This window comes from Phyllobates terribilis, unplaced genomic scaffold (genome assembly GCF_046119375.1).
Source record: "Phyllobates terribilis strain yellow unplaced genomic scaffold, ASM4611937v1 Scaffold_12__6_contigs__length_324123572, whole genome shotgun sequence".
Taxonomy (NCBI): Eukaryota; Metazoa; Chordata; class Amphibia; order Anura; family Dendrobatidae; genus Phyllobates; species Phyllobates terribilis.
Window position 1 is genome coordinate 218785232 of NW_027362772.1, and position 15580 is coordinate 218800811.

Consider the following 15580-nt stretch of genomic DNA (forward strand, 5'->3'; position numbering starts at 1 on the left):
AACACCATCCCAACTGTGAAACACGGGGGTGACAGCATCATGTTGTGAGGTTGTTTTGCTGCAGGAGGGACTGGTGCACTTCACATAATAGATGGCATCATGAGAAAAGAGCATTATGTGGCAATACTGAAGCAACATCTCAAGACATCAGCCAGGAAGTTAAAGCTTGGGTCGGAAATGTGTCTTCCATATGGCTAATGACCCGCAGCATACTGCCAACAACAAACTAACAAACTGGCTTAAGGATAACAAAGTCAATGTTTTGAAGTGTCCATCACAAAGCCCTGATGTCAATCCTATTGAAAATTTATGGGCAAAGCTGAAAAGGCAGGTGTGAGCAAGGCGACCTACATACCTGGATCAGTTACACCTGGAGGTCAGGAGGAATGGGCCCAAATTCCTATTGTGAGAAGCTTGTGGAAGGATATCCCAAACGTTTGACCCAAGTCATTCAGTTTAAGGGCAATGGTACCAAATACTAATGAAATGTATGGAATCTTTTGACTTTGCAGTAAGTAATAAAAATGCCATAAAAACTTTTCTCTGTCTCGTTATTCTGGCATTTGGCAAGTATTAAAAATGATAGTAATCCTAATTGACCTAAAACGGGAAAGGTTTATTCTGATTTCATGTCAGATATTGAGAAAAACATGCATATGTGTCTTTTTATATAGTGTATGTAAACTGATTTCAACTGTATCTTATATAAATCTTCAACTCATGGCGCAAAAAATAAGTCCTCATACTGCTATATATATATAAATATATAAATATGGTATCGCTGTAATTGCACCAACCCGAAGAATAAATCCGTTTTATCACTTATACCTCACAGTGAACCATGCAAAAATAAAAATAACTATTTTTATACTGCTGTCTATTTGTTCATTCTGCCTCCCAAAAATCTGAATAAGGCTTGGTTCACATTTATCCTGCACTCACCACTGAGAGTTTACATTGACTTTCCGTGTAAATCCCACAAAAATGTAATTCAGATGAAACCCCCGACTGAACCATTCACTTATGAGGCAGATGGAGACACTTTGGACTCTGTCTGTTCTCTGTTCCTGTGGTGTCACGTTATTTTAGATATCTTTTTAGCGCACAAGTGTGGACGGCCAAAGTTCTGTGCACACCTAAAAAGATAAATACCACCAGAGCAGATGCCAAACGAACTCCAAAGTGTCTCCATCTGCCTCATTATGGTGGGTGGTTCCGTTGGCGGTTTTGTCTGAATCGCGTTTTTGTGGGATTTAGACGGAAACCCCGACGTAATTGCTCAGCGTAGAACACAAGATTATGACCCTGCCTTTTTCTGGAAGTGATCCAAAAATATTATTTACCCCAGAATCTTACCAATAAAACTTATCCCGCACAAAACCAACCTCCACTCAGGTCCGTCATCTGTCACTGGAAATATAAGGGGTTCCCACGTTACTGATAGAACTAAGACTCTGGAAAAGCGACAGCTCCCACCCCTTCAAATGCTCCCAAATCCAAATGCCCCCTACTTCTGAGCCCCACTGTGCCTAAACCGCAGTAAGTGGCCACATGTTTGGCATTATTGTAGTGGGGAGAGAGCACTCAAAAAGCACAAGCTTGGCACAATGTATGGGGGCACTTGTCACGGGTGTGTCAGAAGTGACAGACAGTCGCCCTACATTTGGCATTACAGACATCTTCTTAGAGGCTGTCTCTAGGACCCAACGGCTACCTCCCTCTAATTAACACCCTGCCTCGTTGTATAAATACCTGCTGTGTTTCAGAGGGAGTTGATGGCTATATTCATTATTACTTGTGAAGGCTTAGCAAGAGCAGTGCTTTGTCCTCTCTGGAGCTTGAGGACTTTTGCGCATTTGTCTGGAGTCGTCTAAAGCTAAGCAATTTCCCCCTGTTTGTGTACCCTTGTTGTCTATAGTGTTTAGTGGAGATCGACTACTGCTCATCTCCTTCCTTACCTAGTCATAGCCATACGCCAGGGAAAGACAGGGCGAGGCACGCATGCGGAGATTGGTGCAGAGCCAATTCAGGGACGTTAGGGGAGACAGGGTGACGCTAGATCAACCTAGGAGGTCTCCACTTTCCCCCTTTCCCTAAAGTCTGGGCTCCCTTTCCCTCTTCCCTTTGTGTTGCACTAAGACTTTCCCACACCTTGCGTGACAGCACTACAATATATGGGACACTACACTCTATGGTGGCACAATATATGGGCACTAAACTGGCATATTTGTAATTCACCAGAATAAAGCCTGGCGTGGATGTTACAAAATAGTCACTGAAGCCGTAGATGAATTCATGGAGAGGTGCAATTTCTACAATGGGGTCATCTTGGGAGTTTTTCTGTTGTTCTGGCACTGTAGGGGCTCTGCAAATGTCGCCCACAAACTATTCTAGCAAAATTTGTGCTCCAAAAGCCAAATATCACTTCTCAGCCCTGACCAAACTACTACTGTGGCCAAACAGTTGTTTCTGATGACATGTGGGGCATCACTGCGTTCAGGAGAAATTGCGCGATAAATTGTGGGGTCCAGTTTTACCTATTAACCCTTGTGTACCTGATATATTTGCAGCAAATAAAAAATATATTTTTTTTTCCACTAAAATGTTCTATTTCCATATCCCAATGTTATAAAATTCGGTGAGGCACCTGTGGGTTTAAACAACTCACTAAACCCCCAGATGAAATCCTTAAGCAGTGAAGTTTCCAATATGGGGTCACCAGGGGGGGTTCTGCTGTTCTGGCACCTCAGGGGCTCAGCTAATGGAGCCCACAATCTATTGAAACTGAATCTGCTTACTAAAAGCCCAGCAGCTCTTGTGACAAAGTCACTGGCAGAATACTGGAGGGAAGATATGTTTCACTGAGGCAATTAGCTTCAGTGATGTGAAACGTGGAAGTCTTCTCCTGCATGGTAGGTGCAGAGAGGGTTAATCAGTCATATTGAAAAGGGCATGTTTTTTTGTGAATGGCTATAGTGTGGGTGGGAGGCCAATCACCATATCTCCACCCCAGGGTGTGGTCTGGGCTGTAAATAGCCAGCCTTGTGACTGTTGACTGAAGTGTTGTTCAGTATCTGGAGAGGCTTGCTCTAGAGAGGAGCTTGCATGTGTTGTGCTAAAACTGAACCGTGTGTGGCTAACCCTGAGTGGCCAGACCCCGGACGATATACAGACTGTTCTGTATCTTTTCTATTTTGCTTTGCTGTTATGACGAATGGGCTTTGTTTACTTTATGAACTCTAGGTTGGTTTATGACGTTTTTTAAATAAACCAACCTGAAACTTAAAGAGACAGTGTTCCTTGTCTACGTTCGTGTACAGCCGAGCAAGCTGCTTTACCACACTCTACTTCCCATTCGATCCCTGCTGTGTGATTAAACAGTAGTGTACATCCAAATATAGGGTACTGCCATGTTCAGCAAAAATTGCATAACAAATTATGGGGTCCATTTTCTCCTATTACCTGTTAGAACCCTCCTGTTAGTTTTTTCTATTTTGCTGGTCACATGACTTTTTGCCTATTTAATCCAGCTCCGCCCTCCTGGCCTTGCTGGACTTCAGTGTTACATTTACTCTTAAGCTAGCCAGGTGCCTTGTACCTTACTCTGTAGTTTGCTTGGTCTTTTGACCACTAGTACTTCTGTTTGTTTGTTTGTCTTTGCTCTGCTACAATTTCTGCTAGGAGGTGTCCAACTATATTCTAGTCCTTAGTTCTTGTAGGGACCCCTCCCTTATGTCTATAGGTCTGCGTTCAGACTAGCCGAGGACTTAGGCGGGTCTGTTCACAAGGAACAGGTCCCCCGCTGCATCGTAGGGAATCAGCTTAGTCCTATTGTAGGGACAGTTTACCTATCTTTCCTTAGTGTTTGTAGCAGTTCATAACAGTAAGTCCAGCCCAAAAATAAAACACTCTAAGGAAAGAAATCCTGATTTCAGCATGGTGTCGGTTCAGGAGTTGGCTCAACGCCTGCAGGGACTGTCTTTGGAGGTTGTTTGTGCCTAGGAACTTTAGGAGAGATTTGTTTGTGGAGTGTCATGAGTCTCGGTTGGCAGGTCATCCAGGAATTTCGGAGACTAAGAGACTTGTAGGTCGCAGTTTTTGGTGGCCTGGGTGGCAGAAGGAAGTCATTAAGTGGGTGCGTCAATGTACTGTGTGTGCTAGATCTAAGTCTTCACATGCTCCTGCTGCGGGGTTGCTTTGCCCTCTGGAGGTTCCTAGTGCTCCTTGGACGCATCTTGCAATGGATTTTATTACTGAGCTTCCTGCCTCTGAGGGTTTCACTGTTATCTGGGTGGTCGTGGACCGTTTTAGCAAGATGTGTCACTTGGTTCCCTTCATCAAACTGCCCTGCGCCAAGACACTCGCTAAGGCTTTTGTTAAAGAAATTGTCAGGCTCCATGGCGTTCCTACCGACATTGTTTCCGATAGGGGACCTCAGTTCGTGGCTCGTTTTTGGCGTGCCTTTTGTGACAGGTTGGGAGTCCATTTGTCATTTTCATCAGGTTATCATCCTGAGTCTAATGGACAGACAGAAAGAAAGAACCAGGATGTTGAACAGTTTTTGCGTTGTTTTGTGGCTGACAATCAAGAGGGGTGGTCTGAGTTTCTGCTACTGGCTGAATTTGCTCTTAACAACCATACATCCTCTTCTGCTGGGTGTTCTCCTTTTTTTTGTTGTACTGGGAGACATCCGTCGTTTGGGTCATTCTCCAAATTGGTATCGGCTGTGCCGGAGGAGGAGAATTTTTCCGGTGATTTGGAGAGATTTTGGCTGATGTACGTCGTAACCTTCAAGAGGCTAACAAAAAATCCAAGAGGTACTTTGACAGGAAACGTCAAGAGGTTTTGTTTACTGTTGGTGACATGGTTTGGTTGTCCTCAAGGAATCTGCGGTTGAGGATTCCTTCTAAGAAATTGGGCCCGAAGTTTGTGGGTCCGTTTAAGGTGCTTCAGGTAGTTAACCAGTCTGCTTTTAGGTTGGAGGTTCCTACCTCCTGGAAGATTAATCCGGTGTTTCATGTTTCCTTATTGAAAAAGCTGATGTTTCTGATAGGGACGCCACTGTCTCTGTTCCTCCGGTGGAGGAAGATGGTGAATATGAAATTTCTTGCATTCTTAATTCTAGATGGCATAGAGGGAGATTGCAGTATCTCGTCGCTTGGAAAGGTTTCGGTCCCGAGGATAACTCCTGGGTAAGGGTGGATGATGTCTCTGCTCCTAGACTTGTCGGAGCATTTCACAGGAGGTTTCCTGATAGACCTGGGCCTGGAGGATCCGGAGGATCCTCATAGAAGAGGGGGTACTGTTAGAACCCTTCTGTTAGTTTTTTCTATTTTGCTGGTCACATGACTTTTTGCCTATTTAATCCAGCTCCGCCCTCCTGGCCTTGCTGGACTTCAGTGTTACATTTACTCTTAAGCTAGCCAGGTGCCTTGTACCTTACTCTGTAGTTTGCTTGGTCTTTTGACCACTAGTACTTCTGTTTGTTTGTTTGTTTGTCTTTGCTCTGCTACAATTTCTGCTAGGAGGTGACCAACTATATCCCAGTCCTTAGTTCTTGTATGGAACCCCTCCCTTATATCTATAGGTCTGCGTTCAGACTAGCCGAGGACTTAGGCGGGTCTGTTCACAAGGAACAGGTCCCCCGCTGCATCGTAGGGAATCAGCTTAGTCCTATTGTAGGGACAGTTTACCTATCTTTCCTTAGTGTTTGTAGCAGTTCATAACATTACCATTGTGTAAATGATAAATTTGGTGCTGAAACAGTATTCTATTGAAAAAAATTTGAATTTTGTGTTTTTCTATCTAAATGTTATAAAGTTTTGTGAATCACATATAGGTTAAAAATGCTCAGTACATCCCTGGATGAATTCCTTGAGTTTCCAAGGTGGGGGGGGTTTCTGCTGTTTTTGCATGTTAGGGGCTCTTCATATGCGACATAGCATAATTTATTCCAGACAAATTTACTCCCCAATAATCAAGTAGCACTGTTTCCCTTTCTGAGCCCTGCCATGTGCCCAAACAGCAGTTTTTAACCACATATGGGGTATCATTGTGTTCGGGAGAAATTGTGTGACAGATTATGGGGTCAATTTTCTCAGAAAATTACAAGTTTGGGGCTAAAACAACATTTTTGCAGAAAAAACATCATTTTCATATTCACATCCACAGACTAAAAAGTTCTGTGGAGCACATATGGGTTTAAAATGCTCAACACAGCCCTAGATGAATTCCTTGATGGGTCTATTTTCCAAAATGGGGTCATTTCTGGGGGGTTTGTACCTCAGAGGATCTGAAAATAAGACATGGTGTCTGCAATCTATTCCAGCCAAACTTACAATGCTAATAACAAATGTCTCTTCTTCCCCTCTGATCTCTGCCATTTGTCTGACACTGAACTTTTTACATGTGGGGTATCACTGTGATCAGAAGAAAGTGGGTAACAAACTGTGGTCCACTTTTACTTGTTGACTCTTGCAAAAGTGAAAAATTTGGGGTTAAAGCAACATTTTCTTAAAAAAAATGAAAATTTTCAATATGACGACCTAATTTTATCAAATTCTGTGTCGTACCTCTGGGTTCAAAATGCTCACTATACCCGTGGATAAAAACCTAATGCGACTTGGTGCCCGCAATCTATTTCAGCCAAATTTGTGCTCCAAAATTCAAATTGTGCTCCTTCCCTTTTGAACCCTGCCGTTTGTCCAAACAGAGGTTTCTGACCATATGTGAGGTATCAGGGCACTCAGAAGAAAATGGGCTGTTTTGAAGTATTTGAGGGGTGCGGTTTTTAAAATGGTATCACTTTTACCAATACATAGGTCCCGCAAAGTCCATTTCAATCTGAATAAGTCCCTAGAAACAGGTTTTGTAAATTTGAAAAAATGAAAAATTGCTGTTTAACGACCTTGGATGTATTGGTACATCATGGTGATTTTGCTGTGCTCACAGAGGCTGTGCGTGTGCAATCGCCGCCAGGTATTAGCTGATTCTGACAGCAGACATCTGGCACTAAGTGCCAGGAGCAGTGCCCGCACCGCTTCCGGCACTTTAACTCCTTAAATGCTGCGATCGCAGCATTTAGCGAGCAGTCAGAGGGAGAGAAGCCCCTCTGCTCTTGGACCGGAGCCCTCGCGACATCATCGTGGGGGCCCAATTTGTGCCGTGCTGACCTGATGTCATGACAACATCCGGGTCACCAGGCATTAGCAAGGTAGTTAGATCATGTGTAGTGCATGATCTAACTAACTTGTGTCTGCAGGGCTAACTGCTATAAGACATAGCAGTGCTCTTGCATTGCTATGCCTTATAACTCTGATCAGCCTGCAGAAAGTGAAAGTCCCATAGTGAGACTAAGTAAAAAAGTTTTAAAAAAATTGAAAAAAAGTTGTACAAATATTTTTTTTTAAAAAATCACAAAATAATAAAAAATAAAAAATATATTGTACCCATAAATAAATATTATTATGAAAAAAAATAAACAAAAGTACACATATTTGGTATCTCCACGTCCAGAACAGCTCGACCTATAAAACTGTCCCACTAGTTAACCCCTTAAGTGAACATCGTAAAAAACAGTAAATCAAAAACAATGCTTTATCACCATACCGTTGAACAAAAAGTGTAATAAAAAGTGATCAAAAAGACGAATATAAATAAAAATGGTATCGCTGAAAACGTCATCTTGTCCCACAAAAAACAAGCCGCCATACAGCTCCATCAACCAAAAAATAAAAAAGTTATAGCTCTCAGAATAAAACCAGGCAAAAATAATTTTTTTCAACAAAATAGTTTTTATTGTGTAAAAGCGGCAAAACATAAAAAAACAATATGAATGTAGTACCGCTGTAATCGTACTGACCCGAAGAATAAAGCTGCTTTATCAATTTTACCATACGCAGAACGGCATAAAAAAAAACCAGTTCCTGAATTGTTAGTCTTTGTTTATTCTGCCTTCCAAAAATTGGAATAGAAAGTGATTAGTGTTGAGCGAGCATGCTCGACACTGCTCGGTACTCGCCCGAGCATCTCACTACTCGGAATGTTCGGCGAGCACCAAGCATTTTCAGGTTACTCGGGCGGGAGCTCGGGTCTCCGCCCTGCATGTTCGGCGCTCTTCACAGAGCCACTGAACATGCAGGGATTGCCAGCTAGTCACTGTAATGCCGCAGCCATGTTGGTTGTGGGCATTACAGTGATTGGCTGGCCGCACAGCGTCACCTCGAATATTTAAAACCGGGCGCCGCCATCTTGGACACAGTCGCTCCGGATCAGACAGTGTAGGGAGAGTGCTACTGAGCTAGGGAGAGATTTATACTGCAAAATAGGTAGTGTAGGGTCTCTAAAGCCTGCAAAATCAAACAAACAGTCCTTCTGAGGACTAATATCCATCCCAGATATCAGGCAGGCAGCCAGGCTGTATAGGAGACGCAGTGGTTATACCAACAAACACTGCATTACAGTCCTGTGTGCTGCTGCTGTTCAAATTGCTAGACTTAGCCCCAGGTCTCAGGGGCCAGGAAAAATCCTTTTTTTTTTCATCTAAATCCTCTTTTTTTTTTTTCCTCAGTCAGACTGTACAAATACCCGTCTTATTAACCTTTTGGTATTCCCCCCCTCCCCCAAAAAAAATTGAGTGTGTCTGTGAGTGTTCAGACACAAATATATCTGTTTAAAAGAGTCTGGTTTCGGCCAGATAACTAGAACTGTGGTTTTGCAGTTCCACGGTTCAAATCTCTGTATTATCCACTTTTTTGCCTTTTTTCCATAAAAAAACAGTTTGAGTGTCTTGCTGACTATTCAGACACAAATATATCTATTTAAAAAAGTCTGGTATACGCCAGGAAATTAGAACTGTAGTTTTCCTCTTCCACGGTTCAAATCTGGGTGTAATCCACCTTTTTGCCTTTTTTACATAAAAAAACAGTTTGAGTGTCTCGCTGACTGTTCAGACACAAATGTATCTGTTTAAAAGATTCTGGTGTAGGCCAGAGAAATAGAACTGTGGTTTTCCTCTTCCACGGTTCTAATCTCCTTTTTATTACCCTTTTGCCATTGATAGTGTGAGTGTAAGTTATTTTACTTCATTTACAATGGGCAAGGCGTGTGGCAAGGGACGTGGAACTGGACGTTCTGGTGATGGTGCGTGCAGAGGACGGGGCCGTGGCCAAGGTGAAAATGTGCCACAACCAACAGCCACATCTTCTCACTTCCAGTTCTTGACCGAATTACTAGGGAAGCACACAACAGCACCACTATTGCCAACTGATCAGTGTGAACAGGTTATTAATTGGATAGCAGATACTACTTCTAGTCACCTGGGCACCACCACCTCCGGTCTGTCTTCCTCACAGTCAAGTCTTAGTAGCCGTGAGTCTCGACCGCATACTCCTCCTCACCCTGATGCTCCTTCCTCTCACCATGCCGAGTGTCGTCAGACAGCAACTGATCCCACAGTTGGACACTCTGAAGAGCTGTTCACTAGTCCATTTCCATATTTGGGCCCCTCGCCTCCTCCGCTTGAAGTGGTGGATGAGGAGATCGCATGTAGCGATGGCCAAATATTTGAACAGCCACGGCCACAGGAAGGCGACGCTGGCAATTTGTCACAGGAGGTAGACGATGACGAGACACAATTGGCACGAAGTGAGGAGGAGGACCGTGGTGCGGAAGTGGAAGAGGAGGAGGTGGTGGATGATCTAGTAACTGACCCAACGTGGCAGGAGGACACGCAGAGCAAGGCCAGCAGCACACAGGGGGAGGGAGGCAGAGTACCCCAACAGGCAGGAAGAAGCAGTGTGGTGGCCGCAGACAGAAGGCGGGCAACTGTTCCCCCGTAACACCAACACGAGGAACGTTGCCAGTACAACCGGTAGGTCTTCCAAAGTCTGGAATTTTTTTAAAGACTCTGCTGATAACCCCAAAAAGGCCATTTGTACCACCTGCCAGGCCAGCATCAGCAGGGGTGACAAAACTACCAGCCTGACCACCACCAGCATGATCAGGCACATGTCAGCAAAGCACCTGACTTTGTGGGGCAAACCCCAGGGTCCACGACCAGTGTCAGCGGGTGTCACCACTGCTTCTTCTGCTGTTGTGCATGTAAGAGAACCCCCTGTTGTGCGTGCAAGGCAATCCCCTGTCCATACTGCATGTAAAGATGCCCCCTCCTCTCAGTCTTCACTTGTTATAGCAGTTTTTCAAGAAACAGCATCAACGTCCACATCCAACCGCAGCGTTCAATTGTCCATATCCCAGACCTTTGAATGAAAGCGCAAATTCGCAGCCAACACTCCACAGGCCACAGTCCTAAATTCGCACATTTCACGACTGCTTGCATTGGAAATGCTGCCTTTTAAGCTGGTGGAGACGGAATCCTTCCGCAACCTTATGGCGGTGGCCGTCCCTCAGTACTTGGTCCCCAGCCGACACTATTTTGCCCGGTGTGCCATCCCCCACTACACAAGCACGTGTCCCAGAACATCTGCCGTGCCCTAAACAACGCAGTTGCAGGGAGAGTCCACCTGACAACGGACACGTGGACAATTGCTTGTGGCCAGGGACGGTACATCTCCCTGACGGCACACTGGGTAAACATAGTGGAAGCCGGGACCCAGTCAGACCTTGGGACGGAACACATCCTCCCCACACCGAGGATTGTGGGCCCTATGTCAGTCAGAGTTGCCCCCACAGTGAACAGCTCCTGCGCATCATCCTCCTCCTTCTCCTCATGTTCAGCTTCCATCTCAGATATCACCACATCAGTTACAAGCTGGAAGCACTGCTGTACTGCCTCAGCCAAGCGGCAACAGGCTGTGCTGAAACTCATAAGCTTAGGTGATAAACCTCACACTGCTTGTGAGTTGTGGACAGCTGTGATAGAGAAGGCAGATCTGTGGCTGAGACCGCTGAACCTACATCCAGGCATGGTCGTGTGTGACAATGGCCGTAACCTGGTGGCGGATCTGAGGCGAGGCGAGATCACACACGTAACATGCCTAGCTCATGTGCTTAACCTCGTGGTTCAGCGGTTTCTTAAATCGTACTCCGAGTTTCCAGATCTACTCGTCAAAGTACGCCGCCTGTCAGCTCATTTTCGGAAGTCAGCTACAGCTTCCGCCGCCCTTGCTGTGTTGCAGCAGCGTTTGCAGCTTCCGGCACACCGACTGGTGTGTGATGTCCCCACACGTTGGAACTCTACCCTCCATATGTTGCAAAGGATTTGTGAGCAGAAGAGAGCAGTTGTGGAGTACCAGCTGCAACAAAGTCATCGATATTCAGGTCAGACTCCACACATAAGACCTCAGGAGTGGACCTGGATGTCTGACATATGTACCATCCTGACAAACTTTGAGGAGTCCACCAAGATGGTGAGTGGCGATGACGCCATCATTAGCGTCAGCATTCCACTTGTCTGTCTTTTGCAACGCTCTCTGCAGAGAATTAAAGAGGAGGCATTGCAGCCAGAGTATGATGAGATGGATCAAGAAGCTGTAGCGGGCGATTACAGACAGCCCAGCCTCATCTCATCGCAACGTGCATTGGGGGACAATGAGAGAGAGGAGGAGGAGGAAGAACAGGAGCTGGTATCATGCGCTGTAGACGGTAGTACCTGTACAACTGTCATACCGTCAGTTCAGCGTGGGTGGCCTGAGGACAGGGGGGAGGAGGAGGAGAGCATGATCAGTCGTCATCTTGGTGAGGACATGGAAGTCTTGCCCGTTACCAGTCTGGCACGCATGGCTGACTTTATGCTATGCTGCCTTAACCGTGACCCTCGCGTTGTCAAAATGTTGGGGGACAGTCATTACTGGTTGGTGACACTTTTTGACCCCCGCTACAAGGAGAACTTTCACTCTCTTTTTCCTGAGGTAGAGAGGTCTGCAAAAATGGGGCAGTACCAGAAGGCCCTTGCTGCAGAACTGTTAAAAAAATTCCCATCTGAACACGCTAGCGGCAAAGGTCACAGTTCGTTGCCCAACCAAGGCGTACAGGCGAGAGAGACGCAACTCCAATCCAGCAGTGGCAGGGGAACACTGTCAATGTTCTGGGACAGTTTTCTGAGACCCGCCCAGCTTACAAGGAGTACTCTCACAAGGAGTGGAAAGTTTCAAAAGGTGGTGAGGGAGTACTTTGCCGGCCGTACCAGCATCCTCCGTGATTCCTCTGTGCCTTTTAATTATTGGGTATCCAAGCTGGACACTTGGAATGAACTCTCTCTGTACGCCTTGGAGGTCCTGGCCTGCCCTGCCGCTAGCGTGTTATCGGAGCGTGTTTTTAGTGCCGCTGGGGGAATTATAACTGATAAGCGCACTCACCTGTCAACTGACAATGCTGACAAGCTGACCCTTATCAAAATGAACAAGGGCTGGATTGGGCCAGACTTGTCATCACCACCAAATGACAGCAGAGTAACATAAAGTCAAATCCACTGTGTTATTTCGGTAGGTGTATTCCCATGCACTGCTTCACACCCACACATTGGTATACGCTTCCTCATTTTGGCTGTTTTTTGCTCTTCTCCTTATCCTCAGCCTCCACCACCACTATACCACCAGAGTGACCGTGGTCCGTGTTGCCAGCATTGCAAGTTCCTCCATCCTAATTTTTGGCAGCTTTTGCTTGGAAGGCATAGGCAAAGACTATGGGAGACCCACTCCCCAATAATGGGAATAATGTTTTTAATATGCTGTACTGCATGGCTCTTGTAAGGGGCATTGCAAGTTCCCCCGTCCTAATTTTTGGCAGCTTTTGCTTGGAAGGCATAGGCAAAGACTATGGGAGACCCACTCCCCAATAATGGGAATAATGTTTTTAATATGCTGTACTGCATGGCTCTTGTAAGGGGCATTGCAAGTTCCTCCGTCCTAATTTTTGGCAGTTTTTGCTTGGAAGGCATAGGCAAAGACTATGGGAGACCCACTCCCCAATAATGGGACTTATGTTTGTAATATGCTGTACTGCATGGCTCTTGTAATGGGCATTAAAATTGTCTTCTTAAGCTACTGTGACCTCCACGTCTCTTCCAAGGGTCATTGATATTGTCTTTTTATTCCACTGGGACCTCCGCGTCTCTTCCAAGGGTCATTGATATTGTCTTTTTATTCCACTGTGACCTCCACGTCTCTTCCAAGGGGCATTAAAACCATCTTGTTAAGCTACTGTGACCTCCACGTCTCTTCCAAGGGGCATTAAAACCGTCTTGTTAAACCACTCTGAACACCACGTCTCTTCCAAGGGGCATTAAAATCATCTTGTTAAGCTACTGTGACCTCCACGTCTCTTCCAAGGGTCATTGATATTGTCTTTTTATTCCACTGGGACCTCCACCACTCTCCAAGGGGCATTGATATTGTCTTTTTATTCCACTGGGACCTCCACGTCTCTTCCAAGGGGCATTAAAACCGTCTTGTTAAACCACTCTGAACTCCACGTCTCTTCCAAGGAGCATTAAAACCGTCTTGTTAAGCTACTGTGACCTCCACGTCTCTTCCAAGGGGCATTAAAACCGTCTTGTAAAACCACTCTGAACTCCACGTCTCCTCCAAGGGGCATTAAAATCGTCTTGTTAAGCTACTGTGACCTCCACGTCTCTTCCAAGGGTCATTGATATTGTCTTTTTATTCCACTGCGACCTCCACCACTCTTCCAAGGGGCATTGATATTGTCTTTTTATTCCACTGCGAACTCCACCACTCTTCCAAGGGGCATTGATATTGTATTTTTATTCCACTGCGACCTCCACCACTCTTCCAAGGGGCATTGATATTGTATTTTTATTCCACTGCGACCTCCACCACTCTTCCAAGGGGCATTGATATTGTCTTTCTATTCCACTGTAACCTCCACCACTCTTCCAAGGGGCATTGATATTGTCTTTTTATTCCACTGGGACCTCCACCACTCTTCCAAGGGTCATTGATATTGTCTTTTTATTCCACTGGGACCTCCACCACTCTTCCAAGCGGCATTGATATTGTATTTTTATTCCACTGCGACCTCCACCACTCTTCCAAGGGGCATTGATATTGTCTTTTTATTCCACTGTAACCTCCACCACTCTTCCAAGGGGCATTAAAACTGTCTTATTAAGCTACTGTGACCTCCACATCTCTTCCAAGGGGCATTAAAACCATCTTGTTAAACCACTCTGAACTCCACAGCTCTTCCAAGGGGCATTGAAATGTTGTTTTTAATTACCTCTAACCTCCACGACTCTTCCAACGGGCATTGCATTTCCTCCTAATTTTAGTCAGCTTTTGCTTTTCAATGCATAGGCGAAAACTAAGGGAGACCAACTCCCCAATAATGGGTAGAAAGTTTTTAGTACGCTGTAATCCACGTCTGTTTCAAGGGGCATTGCAGTTCCTCATAATTTTTCGAAAGCCTTCCATTCACTGCTTAGGCCAACAGTGTACAGGAGACCCAGTTGCTATAAATGGAAAAAACGGGTTAGTTAAGGCCTTCTGACCTCCATGTCACTTCCAAGGGGCATTGGAGTGCCTCAAAATTTTTGGTAGGCATTGCACTCACTGTATGCCCTATAACTGTGTAGCCGAACCGCTCCTTTTGGTACAGAAACATGTCCTACAAGACATGTGTGGTTGACTGGCCTGATATTGATGTGAATGGGCCCTGTTCCTCCTGCTCTTTCTCCTTTGCCACCACCTCATCCATCATTTATCACCTGAAGCTTTGTTTTAACAGGAGTCATAGAACTCGGATAGTAGCAGGAAAACATCCAGCAATCCTCGGAGGAGGTAGGATATGCGCCAAAACGCTGACCACCTCAGGCCTAGCCGCTACTACTGTACATACATGCGCTTGCATTCCAAGGAAAGGAAAGCTAAGGAGATGGATGGCCTCATGATCATGAATAATTTACTCATTGTATAGGAGGCCGACCACTGCTGCTGTCTACCTTCTGAACTTTGTGTTGAAGCCTGATTGATCCAGGACCCGCAATCCTCTATGTCTGGAGGACGTGTTGCATCCTAGTGTCCAACTGTGTCCCGGCTTCCACAATATTAACCCAGTGTGAAGGCGTCAGTGAGATGGACCATCCCTGGCCACATTCACTTGTCCACGTGTTTGTGGTTAGGCTGTCCTTCCCATTAAATGCACTGGGGAGGGCACAGGTAATGTTTTGGTATGCGCGCTTGTGTATAAGGCGCACCGGGACAAATAGGGGCGGCTGGGGACCGTTTATGGACACCCGGCTGCCCCCAGGCGGCTGGGGACCATGTGTGGACACCCGGTCGCGGGGCGGCTGGGGACCGAGTATGGACACCCGGCCACCCCCTGGCGACTGGGGACCAAGCGTGGACACCCGGCAGCCGGGCGGCTGGGGACTGAGTATGGATATCAGGCCGGCGACGCAGCCATGACGTGGTGGCCAGATTCCGCCTCCACATGCCTAAAAGGCCCAATTTCAAGTGCAAGCAAGCAAGCAGTATGGTATTGCAGCCTGGGGGTGGGTGGGTGGCAGGCTGCATACTTGCGCTTGCATTGCAAGGAATGGGGGGGGGGTACAATTGAACACTGCCCTGGGACAAGGACTTGAACGGGGATAGTTGCAAGT